General features: G+C 46.3%; 2 long non-coding RNA genes across 2 annotated transcripts; both read left to right on the top strand.

Annotated features, from left to right (window-relative positions):
- Nucleotides 1-1,132: 1,132 nt before the first annotated feature.
- Nucleotides 1,133-8,112, top strand: Gm51542. Its single transcript, XR_003947414.1, has 3 exons — nt 1,133-1,176; nt 1,483-1,641; nt 8,002-8,112. It is a non-coding gene; the product is annotated as a predicted gene, 51542 (long non-coding RNA).
- A 447-nt stretch (nt 8,113-8,559) lies between these two features.
- On the top strand, nt 8,560-9,482 carry Gm42030. Its single transcript, XR_878997.1, has 3 exons — nt 8,560-8,643; nt 9,044-9,147; nt 9,307-9,482. It is a non-coding gene; the product is annotated as a predicted gene, 42030 (long non-coding RNA).
- The last annotated feature ends 2,213 nt before the right edge of the window (nt 9,483-11,695 follow it).

The following is an 11,695-nucleotide window of genomic DNA, read 5'->3' as shown; positions in this document are numbered from 1 at the left end:
CAGCCAGAGCTATACAGAGAAACCCTGTCTCGAAAAACAAAAAACAAAACAACAACAACAACAACAACAAAAGCCCTGCCGTAGCAGCAGTGCTGGGAGGTGCAGATCCTGGAGCCCTCTAGCCAGCCAGCCTAGCAGATCGCAAGTCTCAAGTTCCATGAGAAACCCTGCCTCAAAAATATAATGTGGGCAGGCATGCTATTACACACCTCTAGCCCCAGCACCCAGAAAGCAGAGGCAGGTGGATCTCTATGAGTTTAAGGCTGGTCTCCACAGTGAGGCTCTGCTTCAAAATTAATTCTTTGAGGGAGTTTCTACTACCTCTAGGGCCATCAGAGTAATGAACTGAGGGAGGCAAGAAGGCAGTTCAGTTCATCATGACTAAGTAGCTGTGCTGGTTCAAACTTTGGGAGTCTGACCCCAACCAGTTTATTTTAGGCACATTTAAGCACAGTACAATCTGGTGAAAATTTCCTGGTGATAATTAAGTCAATCCTGTGTGCACAATAACACTTAAGACATGACTACATTGAAGCTCTTTGTAAAGTAAATGTGACCGTTTCTATAAAGATGGGGTCTGTTGATTAACGACATGTGACAATTTCCATAAAGATAGTTTCTTGTAGATTGGCAAGCTCATGATAACAGTTTGGGGAAGGATCCAGTGTAGACACAGATAGTACAGAGATCATCAGGCTGTTAGCCACATCCTCTCCCAGGCTTCTGGGCAGAAAACAGGTTATAGGACTCTCCCTTTGCAGACACAGCTCTGTGTTTATGATGCTTGGCTCCCTAGTACTTATCTGTGAGCATTTGTCTGAGACCTCTGTCTTAGTTAGGATTTTCCTGCTGTGAAGAGACACTAGGACCAGGACAACTCTTATAAGGACAACATTTAATTGGGGCTGGCTTGCAGGTTCAGAGGTTCAGTCCATTATCGTCAAGGCAGGAGCATGGCAGCATCCCGACAGGCATGGTGCAGGAGATGCTAAAAGTTCTACATCTTCATCTGAAGGCAAACAGGAGAAGATTGGCTTCCAGGCAGCTAGGATGAAGGTATTAAAGCCCATGTCCATTGTGACACACCTACTCCAACAAGGCCACACCTCCTCTTAGTGCCACTCCCAGAGCCAAGCATATACAAAGGAGCACACCCTCTGTGCCTTCCACAATTAGGTAGTTAAAAAAAATACAGGCCAGGGACAGTGACACATGCTTATAGTCCCAGCACTTGGGAGGCAAACATAGGGGATTCTCTGTGATACTGGTCTACATAGTGACATCCAGGACAGCCAGGAGGACATAGGACATAGAAAGACTTTGTCTCAAGGGGAAAATAAAAGTATGGGCTGTGATTGAGAAAGACACCTCTAGCTGGCACACGTATACATACATAAACATACACACACTCACAGAGAGAGAGAGAGAGAGAGAGAGAGAGAGAGAGAGAATGCCATACCTATCATTACAATTATGTTAAAGTTGGAATAGGAAGGAACGTGGTGCCCGCCTAAGCCAGCCTCCAGACTCAGCTTTTATCCTCTGCCAACACCTGCACCGCAGACTGGCCTGAGACCCTGAAGTGCATGATATCTGGGGACAAAGCTCCAGGTGGAGAATAACAACTACAAAGGCCTTGAGGTACGATTGAGTATACCAGCAGAGAGCCAAGGTCACATGAATCAGCTCGGGTAAGGAGAGGAGGGAGGCTGGCTATCTAAAGTCACACTAGAGCTCTTTCTGTCACCTGTGGATCCGGTGACAGAAAGAAAAGGGTCCTGAGCCCCACCCCCACCCCCACCCCCAGCTTGAGGCCTGAAGATCTGGGCTGCTGACTGAGCTGCACGGCAGGAATGGGAAATGGAGGACGATGGATGGCAGAAGGCCCTGCCTTCCCTGGGGTAGCTGAGATGTCTCTGTCCTCTTGGGCTTCTGTATTTGAGGTTTGGTCCATGGCAACTGGGCACTGAAATGGTAGGAACTTGAAAAGATGCAACTTGGTGGGGTGGGAGATGGTGCAGGCTCATGGAGCAGAGTTCAGTTCCAATCCCCAGAGCCTGCCTGAAACACTGGACATGGGGCTCAAGAGGTCAAGCGTTTGTTGCTCTTGCAGAAGACCCAGGCTCTGTTCCCAGCACAAGGCAGCTCACAGCCATCGTTAACTCTGGTGTGGGGGATTCAGGGCCCTCTTCTGACTTCTGAGAGCACCAGGCATGCATATAGTGTACAAACATACATGCAGGCAGAACACCCATATACATGAATAAATCTTTACAAGGTGAGGCTCAGGGCTGGAGAGACGGCTCAGTGGTTAAGAGCTGTGTGCTCTTCCAGAGGACCATGCTCTGCACAGCTTCAGGGCCTAGATGGGGCACTGAGGGGACAATGGAAGGACACACACACACACACACACACACACACACACACACACACAGAGAGAGAGAGAGAGAGAGAGAGAGAGAGAGAGAGAGAGAGAGAGAGAGAGAGAGAGAGAGAGAGAGCCATGCCCAGAAAAGCTGGGTTTGGGTGGACTGTGCTTGCTCTGAAAGAAAACACCAATCCACCAATCGCTACAACAACTCTGTCCAGAAACTCAGCGTGCTTGCCCTGTATATCTAAACTGAGGAGACACTCATGCTGTACAGCTAATCTCAGTAGGAGGTCTCTGCAGAGGAGCAGCCCGGACTGCAGAGGAGGAAGCTTCCAGAGGAGGAAGCTGTGGTTGACAGTGTTTATACGCCCTGGTGAATGGATCATAAACACTGATCTTGGACCAGAAGAAAGAAGGCTTTGCCTTTACCCGGGATGGACTTTGCCAATCCCATGAGGCACCGGGGTCCTAAATGTGGCCACACCCATATCAACAATACATATTCACTCAGGATTTAATCTGTTGCTTGCACCTTGTCTCAGGGCTTCCTCCTCTCCCCCACAGTTCCCAGCACCCATATCAGTTGGCACACAACTGACTGGAATTCCAGCTCCAGGGGAGCAAATACCCTCTGTCCTCCAGGGGCACCTGTACTCATGTGCACACACACACACACACACACACACACACACACACACACACACACACACACACAGACACACAGACAGACACACGCACACATACACACATGCACACAGACACACACACACATACACACACACACACACACGGACACACACAGACACACACACAGACACACGCACACATATACACATGCACACAGGCACACATACACACACACAATTAAAAATAATAAAAAATAAATCTTCAAAATATAAATTAAAAATCTGGACATGGAGGAGGAGGTCATGTTTATAATCCTAGCTCTGGCGAGCTGGAGACAGAGGATCCCTGGGGCTCACTGGGCAGCCAGCCTGGTCTACTTGGTGGGCCCCAGACCAATGAGATATCTGTCTCAAACCACAAGGTGGACATCTCCTGAGGAATGACCATTCACCTGCACATGTATAAACATGTATGTACATTCACAGCTATATCCACATGAGTACATACACACACACACACATCAAGAGAGGGAGAGAGGGTGGGGGAGGTAATTTAGTGCTGGCTCCTCAGGTCACCTACCCTGGAAGGGGCTGCTGGACCCAGTCTCCCTCGGGCATCTTGTCCTGTGTTGTGGTCTCCTGTCTCAGCACACATTTCCACTACTGTAATTCCACCAATGGCAGAGTTCTCACCAGACCCGACCCAGGTCTAACACTGTGCCTTGGTCTTGAACTCTAAGAACTGTAAACTGAATACCTTTTTCCCCCAGTTTTTTGAGACAGGGCCAAACCAAGTTGGTCAGGCTGACTTTCCAAGGAGCAGCAGGCACCTGCTTCCCTCCACCACACAGCGCTGAGATTACAAGGAAGTGTACCACAGCCTTGTCATGTGGTTCTGGGGTTGAACTCAGGCCCTTGCACTGGCATGATAAACCAGTTACCAGCAGAGCATCTCCCGGGCCATCAGCGTGACTCTGACAACAGAGTGTGACCCTGTCTCTGTCTCTGTCTCTCTCTCACACACACACACAAGAAAGAGTGAGAGCCTAAAAATTAAAATGAGAAGAATAATTAAAAATAAAAATAACAAAAACAGTGAGGCGATAGTGTGGTGGTGCACACCTTTAATCCCAGCACGTGGGAGGCAGAGGCAGGCTGATCTCTGTGAGTTGAAGGCCAGCCTGGTCTACAGAGTGGGTTCCAGAATAGCCACACAGAGAAACCCTGTCTCAACAGGACAAAACAATAACAACAAAATAAACAAAATAATTTCTAAGCTAAGAGAAGGAGTTGCTAGTCAATTCCCAGCAACCATAAGGTGGCTCACAACCATCTGTGATGGGCTCTGGCGCCCTCTTCTGGTGTGTCTGAAGACAGCGACAGTGTACTCGTATACATTAAATAAATAAATGAATGAATCTTAAAAGAAAAAAAGATGAGAAAAGAAAAGGAGCTGCTGGGGCTGGAGAGATGGCTTCGCAGTGGAGAGGATTTGCTGCTATTACAAGGGAGCTGCACTGGTTCCTAGCAGCCACATTGAGTGGCTCATAACCACCTTAACTCCACTTCCAGGGAATCTGCTGCCCTCTTCTGGTATCTAAGGGCACCTGCACTCACATGCACACACACACACACACACACACACACACACACACACAATTAAAAATGAAAATAAATCTTGAAAGAAAAGGATGTGGACCTCTGAGCTGAAGGCAAGCCTGGTCTATGTAGTGAGTTCCACACTATCCAGGGATGCGTAGTAAGACCCAGTCACCAGTAAAATAAACAACCAAAGACTTGTACGTTTCTAATGTTGTATGTTGGTGTTTTGCCTGTATGGCTGTCTGTGTGCCATGTGCATGCAGTGCTTGTGGAGTCCAGAAGAGAGCGGTAGATCTCACAGGAGTTAGAGTTGGAAATGATAGTGAGCTGCCATGTGGGTTATTTTTCCCATGACAGGGATAGAACATGAGGCCTGGAATATGATGGAAGGTGATCTATCACTGAGCCACACTCCCAGCCCCTCACTGAAGGTAGAAGCCCAACCTCTGAGCAATATCCCACCCTTCCTACTAAAATCTGATCTTGATTATTGGTCAGAGCAGGACCCAGCAGATCCTCCAGTCAGTCTAGTTGTGCAGGCAGAGCAGATCTTTGTAAGAGCAGGTCAGCTTTGGTGACTCTGGTTAGGTCTCCTGCAAGCTCCTATCTCTTGTGACAAGTGACACTGCCTCAGGACTCTGCCATTCAGTGGTGGCTCCCCTTTCCTTGGACCATAAACTTGACCTTAAGAAAACTTTGTTTAAAACTCACACAGTCTATGATGCTGGGCTGCCAGCAACAGAAAACACACAGGCACAGCAGCTCAAGCATACGGCTGCTTTGGGCCTCTGGGCTACTGAAGGAACGAACTTTACAGAGAACACACAGGCTCTCACCCTGAGGTGAGGGAGCTGGCTCTGTGTCACTAAACAGGCTCTTTCTCCTCCAACCCCCCCTCCTCCTGCAGCCTCTCCACTGCTGGGATTATTGTGTGACCCCATATCTGGCTGTCAGGGTGTCAGTTCCCTCTGGCAGCAACCTCCTAAGCAGAATGCATAAGTCTTTAGTAGGGGAGACACCAGAAGGAAGTAATGCAGATAAAGACCAAATCCTACCCCCTTTTGAGATAAGGTTTCTAGGTGTAGCCTTGGCTGTCCTGGACCTTGCTCTTGTAGACCAGGCTGGCCTTAAACTCACAAGGATCTGTCTGCCTCTGCCTGCCACTGGGATTAAAGGTGTACACCACCTCTTTCTTTCTTTCTTTCTTTCTTTCTTTCTTTCTTTCTTTCTTTCTTTCTTTCTTTCTTTCTTTCTTTCTTTCTTCCTTCCTTCCTTCCTTCCTTCCTTCCTTCCTTCTTTCCTTCCTTCCTTTCTTTCTTTTTTTCTTAAGATTTATTTATTATATTATTATTTATTTATTATTATTATATTAGTACACTGTAGCTGTCTTCAGACACACCAGAAGAGGGCGTCAGATCTCATTTCGGATGGTTGCTAGGATTTGAACTCAGGATCTTTGGAAGAGCAGTCAGTGCCCTTAACTGCTGAGCCATCTCTCCAGCCCCTGAACTTTATTTCAAACAGTGAATGTTTAATTAATTATCTTGGGTCTGCCTTTTTTTTTTCATTAATTTTGAATTTTACAAAATATGGCTCAACCAGTAAAGGTTTTTCCCAAATGAGCCTGGTGGTCTGAGCTCAGCCCCTGGACTGTTTGCTGAAGTTCGAGAGCCATTCCTGGATGGCTAGCTTAGTTAGGGTTTGCATTGCTTGGTCATTGAGATACCATGACCAAGACAACGCTTATAAAAGAAAACATGTAATTGGGACTGGCTTACAGTTCAGAGGTTCAGTCCATTGTCATGGCAGGAATCATGATGGCATGCAGACATGGTGCTTGAGAAGACTGAGAGTTCTACATCTAGAACTGAGGGCAGCCAGGAGGAGACTCTCTTCTGAACTGGGCAGAGCTATAGCATAGGACCTCAAAGCCCACCCCCTACTGTGATGCACTTCCTCCAACAAAGCCACACCTCCTAACATTGCCACCTCCCATGGGCCATGCATATTCAAACCACCACAGCTTCTCTACCTTACCGGTGGCTCCCCCCAACAATAAATAAAATGTAATTGTTTTAAATATCCTGAAGGCATTTAATATTCACTATTGCTTTTGCTTCCTTGCAAGCGTGTGTCCTCCCTTGTGGGATCAGGGGGAAATTTCCAGGTATTGTTCCACAGGTTAAGGTTTATTTATTTATTTATTTATTTATTTATTTATTTATTTATTGGGCATGACAGCACACACCTTTAATCTCAGCACTTGTGTAGTGGTGGCAGGCACATCTCTGAGTTGTAGGTCAGCCAGGCCTACACATCCAGAGACTGTCTCCAAAATATGTGAGTGCCTGCATGCATGTCTGTGGCCACATCTGTGCCTGGTATACATGAAGGCCACAAAAGGGCGTTGGGCGCTCTGGAACTGAGCAGGTATGAGATGTCGTGCAGGTGCTGGAACTGAATCCAGGTTCTGTGCGAGAGCAGCCAGCGCTGTGGACCACCGAGCTACCTCTCCAGCTCCATTTGTTCTTTGAGAAGGGACCTGAAGTTTGGCAGCTGGGCAAGCAGGCCATCCAGGGAACCCCAGGTTCCTGGCTTTCTGCCCCTGCAGCATGGGGCAGCAGCTGCTGTGACCTGAGTACCCAGAGTGTGTGTGTGGTAGTGGTGGGGCTTTCTCAGTAATTCATCTCCTCAGTTAGCCCAGGCTATCCTCACACTTGTTGTGTAGCCGAGGATGACCCCGAGCTCTTGACCCTCTTGCCTCTGTCTCCCAAGTGCTGAGATGACAGGTGTGCGACACACCTGTTTACAGGGCACTAGATTAGAAATATTAAATGAGTCTTCTCTATCAAATATATTAGACGTGTTTAGAACAAGAAACTCGAAACTTTTACCTTTCCTACTGTGTAAGAATTTTATGCAAATGCTTAAACACCTGGTAATACCTTTGTTAACAAAGGCCCACAGTTCTAGTCTAAAAATTTTTTAGATTTATTTATTTATGTATGTTGAGTACATTGTCGCTGTCTTCAGATACACCAGAAGAAAGCATCAGGTCCCATTACAGATGGTTGTGAGCCATTATGTGGTTGCTGGGAATTGAACTCAGGACCTCTGGAAGAGCATTCTCTTTACTGCTGAGCCATCTCTCCAGCCATAGTCTAAAAGTGTGACGGTCTGGAGCAGTGACCTCTTTCCCTTTCCTCCATCATTTCTGGTGTGTCAATTCTTTTAAAACCAGCCAATCGGATAAGAGCGTGAGGTCCGCCCCAGCCAATGGGGAAAAGATGCAGTCACTACCTGAGTTAGAATAAAACCCAAACTTCCCGTCTCTGTTGTGTTTGTTCTTCCGAGGGCACCCTCTTGGTGAGGACTAAAGTTCTGTTGTTCTTCCTTTTCTAGACTCTACAGTTGGAATAGTGGTCTCTTCCCACCCTGAATTTATTTCTTACAATTTGGGAGCTCATCCAAGATCCTAGCTCACATGGAGGAGTGCTTCAGACCCCATCCAGGGAAACGCCCTGGTGTTCCACCAGCATGTGTGTGTGTGTGTGTGTGTGTGTGTGTGTGTGTGTCCATGCGTGTGTGTCCTCTGGTACCCTCCACACCGACAAAAAAACCCCAGGGTTTAGAAGTCTCTATGGATGCAGGAAGGGCCAGCCCACGGGAACACCCTGTGCACAAACCAAAGGTAAGAGGTACTGTGGCGAGCGGTCCAGTGTTCCTGTGCGGCTGGATCGGCTAGGGCTTCAGGCCTGTCTTTGGCCTGACGCTGGGTATAAGAAACTCCCATAAAAGGGCACTGAGCACAAGCTATGCCAGGATGGGACATCATCCGGGGGAAAGAAGCCGCTTGGGTTTTTACTTTCAAATTCAGTGACATAAACGTGCTAAGGAAAAAGAACATTTTGACGCTGCCTTTTTCGGAATTATTCTATTTGTGACGTCGTCATAAAGATGGTGGATGCCACATGATTCCATCACTGTCTTCGTTGATGTAACCGCATGGCATACACCAGAATGACAGCTCCCATAAACTTCCAGGTGCCCCTGAGCCCTCCCTCCGGGGATTTCCCTTCTATAGGATCCGTAGGAGGTGACACTTTGTGTTATTTTCCCAAGTTTTCTGTGTCCCACATTCTCTAAACTCCCATACTTAATCCAAGATTGTGTGGGGGTAAAGTATGCTAAGTCTTTTCTAACTGAGGCAGCCTGACTTACAGAAAAGAGGGTTTCGTCTGAGTGCTCTCATGCTTGCCTCCTGGTGAGACTGAGAAATGTAAGAGGAATTGATAGCTCATAAATGTGAAGAAAAGGGTCGAGGGGAAAATTCAAAGGAAATACTGGGAGGTTAACTCACAAAGGTGCCAATTCCTCCCTCACTTACATGGTCATTAGACGGTAACTGATTTCTTTGAATATATGAGGATTTATTTTCCCTCAGGAGTTATGCTGCATGCGGATCCAGCACAAACAGGTTAAAACCAGCCAGGCAAGACACAGAGAGACTCCAGTAAGGTCACAAGCATTAGAGTCACTGCTGGAGAGGTGGATAAGTGGATCCAACTTTGTCTTCTTCATGGTGGCAAACGAGGGAGGGGGAGGCACAGGTGTCGCATCAGTACAGTGGCTAACCTGAGAGGAAGATGCTTTGCAGAGGGGGACAAAGAAGATCTGGAAGGCATTCCAATATGTCTTGTCTTACAGATGGGTCGTTGTCAATGGACACTCCTGTACTGTATCTTACCCATGGGGATCTCGTCCACCCATGGGCCTTAAGAAAGAAATGTCGGAAGCAGTGAGGTGCTCAGAGATTCATGCTGGATGACCCTGAAGAGGACCTGGGCTCGATTCCCTGCACCCACAGGGCACATAGACACACACTGGCCAAACACTCATGCACACAAAGAAAAAAAGAAATGTCTGGTAGTTTTCTGTACACAGGCCTGGCCTGAATACAAACTAGAAGATCTAGAAATGGCAGCCAGAGTATTGTAGGTCCTACTACCGAATCTCTTTATAGGAAAGAGGGTACTTACTACGTATTTTCAGGTGTTTGCCTTTGTTTGCAGATATACCTGGGTATTGGTCACTGACTGGGTATTGGTCACCCCAAGTCTAGTCATGGAGGGTTCCAGTTTTCACATTTGTAAATGCAAGTATTTCTGTTGGCTTGATCTTCAGTTATGGGTGCTGACTGCCATTCATCAGCAATAGAGATGTCAGGGGTGAGCTTTCAAAACAGGTGTTCTGTCTGATATAGGATGTGCGTGCACATGTGCACACACACATTTCTTTCTCCCCCTAATCCCTTTTCCCAATGCACAATCGAATAGAGGTCCAATCTATACCAGTCATAAAAAAGTAAGGGAGGACTGGTGAGATGGCGCAGCAGGTAAGAGCACTGACTGTTCTCCAAAGGTCCTGAGTTCAAATCCTAGCAGCCATATGGTGGCTCACAACCACCCGTAATGAGATCTGATGCCCTCTTCTGGTGTGTCTGAAGACAGCTACAGTGTACTTATATATAATAATAAATAAAAGAAATTAAAAAAGAAGGAGGAGGAGGAGGAGGAAGAGGAGAAGAAGAAGAAGAAGAAGAAGAAGAAGAAGAAGAAGAAGAAGAAGAAGAAGAAGAAGAAGAAGAAGAAGAAGAAGAAGAAGAAGAAGAAGAAGAAGAAGAAGAAGAAGAAAGAAAGGGAGTCAGGTGTTTCAGTCCATCTAGCTGTCTCCAGATTCAACAGCAAGTCTCTTTTCCAGTATGAACCAATGGGTTCACTTTTGTAAAGGAACAATACTTTTGTATACACTATTATTTATCACATGACATAAAGGTGTCTGTGTTGAAAAAGCTAATGGGTTGCTTATCCATGGAGAAGATAGAGGGACCCTATGTGTAAAAATCTCTCCCTAGAAACTGGAGCATCATGGTTTGAATGGGGGATTCCTCGTGAACCTTGCTGGATGCTGTAACCATCTGCTTGGTGATATTTTGCGGTGTTATTTGTTATATACACTCATTCACAACCAAGAACACAGCTCTGGCAGGGACCCCGTGTACTGTATATACACTGTCTTGTGCTTTCTGTAAAGTTTACCTGGGAAAGCCTCGCAGTTTAACATTATGTCCCAAGTAGTATTAGTTTATTGTATTATCTTATGTATGAAGTTTCTATTCGTCTTTATTAAACTGGTGTCACACATCATTACCCTGAGACAAACAGCAGCCATGTTCATAGTAAGGTCAGCTGTTCCTGCCTACAACAGATGCCACTGCTGGGTTTGAGATATATATATATACACACACATATATGTATATGTGTATATATGTATATATATGTATATATGTGTATATATGAATATATGTGTATGTATGTATATATATATACATACATATACATATATATTGCCTTAGATGTGACTCTGTATAACATGCCATTTAGATAACTATATCTCACCAATTGCTCATTGAAAAAAAAATGTTGCCCATATAAAAGACTTCAGACTTGGCAGACTTGGTTCATTGTAACAACCCTGGACCCAGAAGCAAATCCACTATATTCTAACCTCAAGGTTAGATGGTTGCTAAATACTCTTCTTCTGTACCTAGAAGCTGTTGGGAAGGACATCATGCTGATTTCTAACTGATGTGATAGCTATCATAGGGCATGAAAGCAGGTTGGGGTGCACCACCCTGGGACCAACCCTAGAGTCCAAAGAAAAACAAGGAGCCCAATAGATGGGGGTCTTGGGGTCTTGTAAACCCACAAGGGCTCTGATGAACTCCACTGGGATTTTTTCCCCTTTAACTTTGTCTGGCAGGGTTCCTCTACGTATCCCTGGCATAGACCAGGCTAGCCTCAAATTCAACAGAGCTTCTGCCACTAAGTGCTGGGACTAAAGGCATACACTGCACGCCTGCCTGATTAGGGTGTTATAGAATTGTCTGTGCTTTAGTTTCGCCTGGTTCTCTGCCTAAGATCTGTGGTGCTAATAACTATTGTCTTTGTTTCTCTTCAGGTCCCTTTCCAGACACCAAACATCTCCTTTTCTGCCTACATCTGATAATTGGGGCCTTTTAGATAGGCCCCCCAAA

The sequence above is a fragment of the Mus musculus genome, chromosome 8 (assembly GCF_000001635.26).
Source record: "Mus musculus strain C57BL/6J chromosome 8, GRCm38.p6 C57BL/6J".
In the NCBI taxonomy this organism is placed as follows: Eukaryota; Metazoa; Chordata; class Mammalia; order Rodentia; family Muridae; genus Mus; species Mus musculus.
The sequence above is the reverse complement of the archived record's forward strand: the minus strand, read 5'-3'. Positions and strand labels throughout refer to the sequence as shown.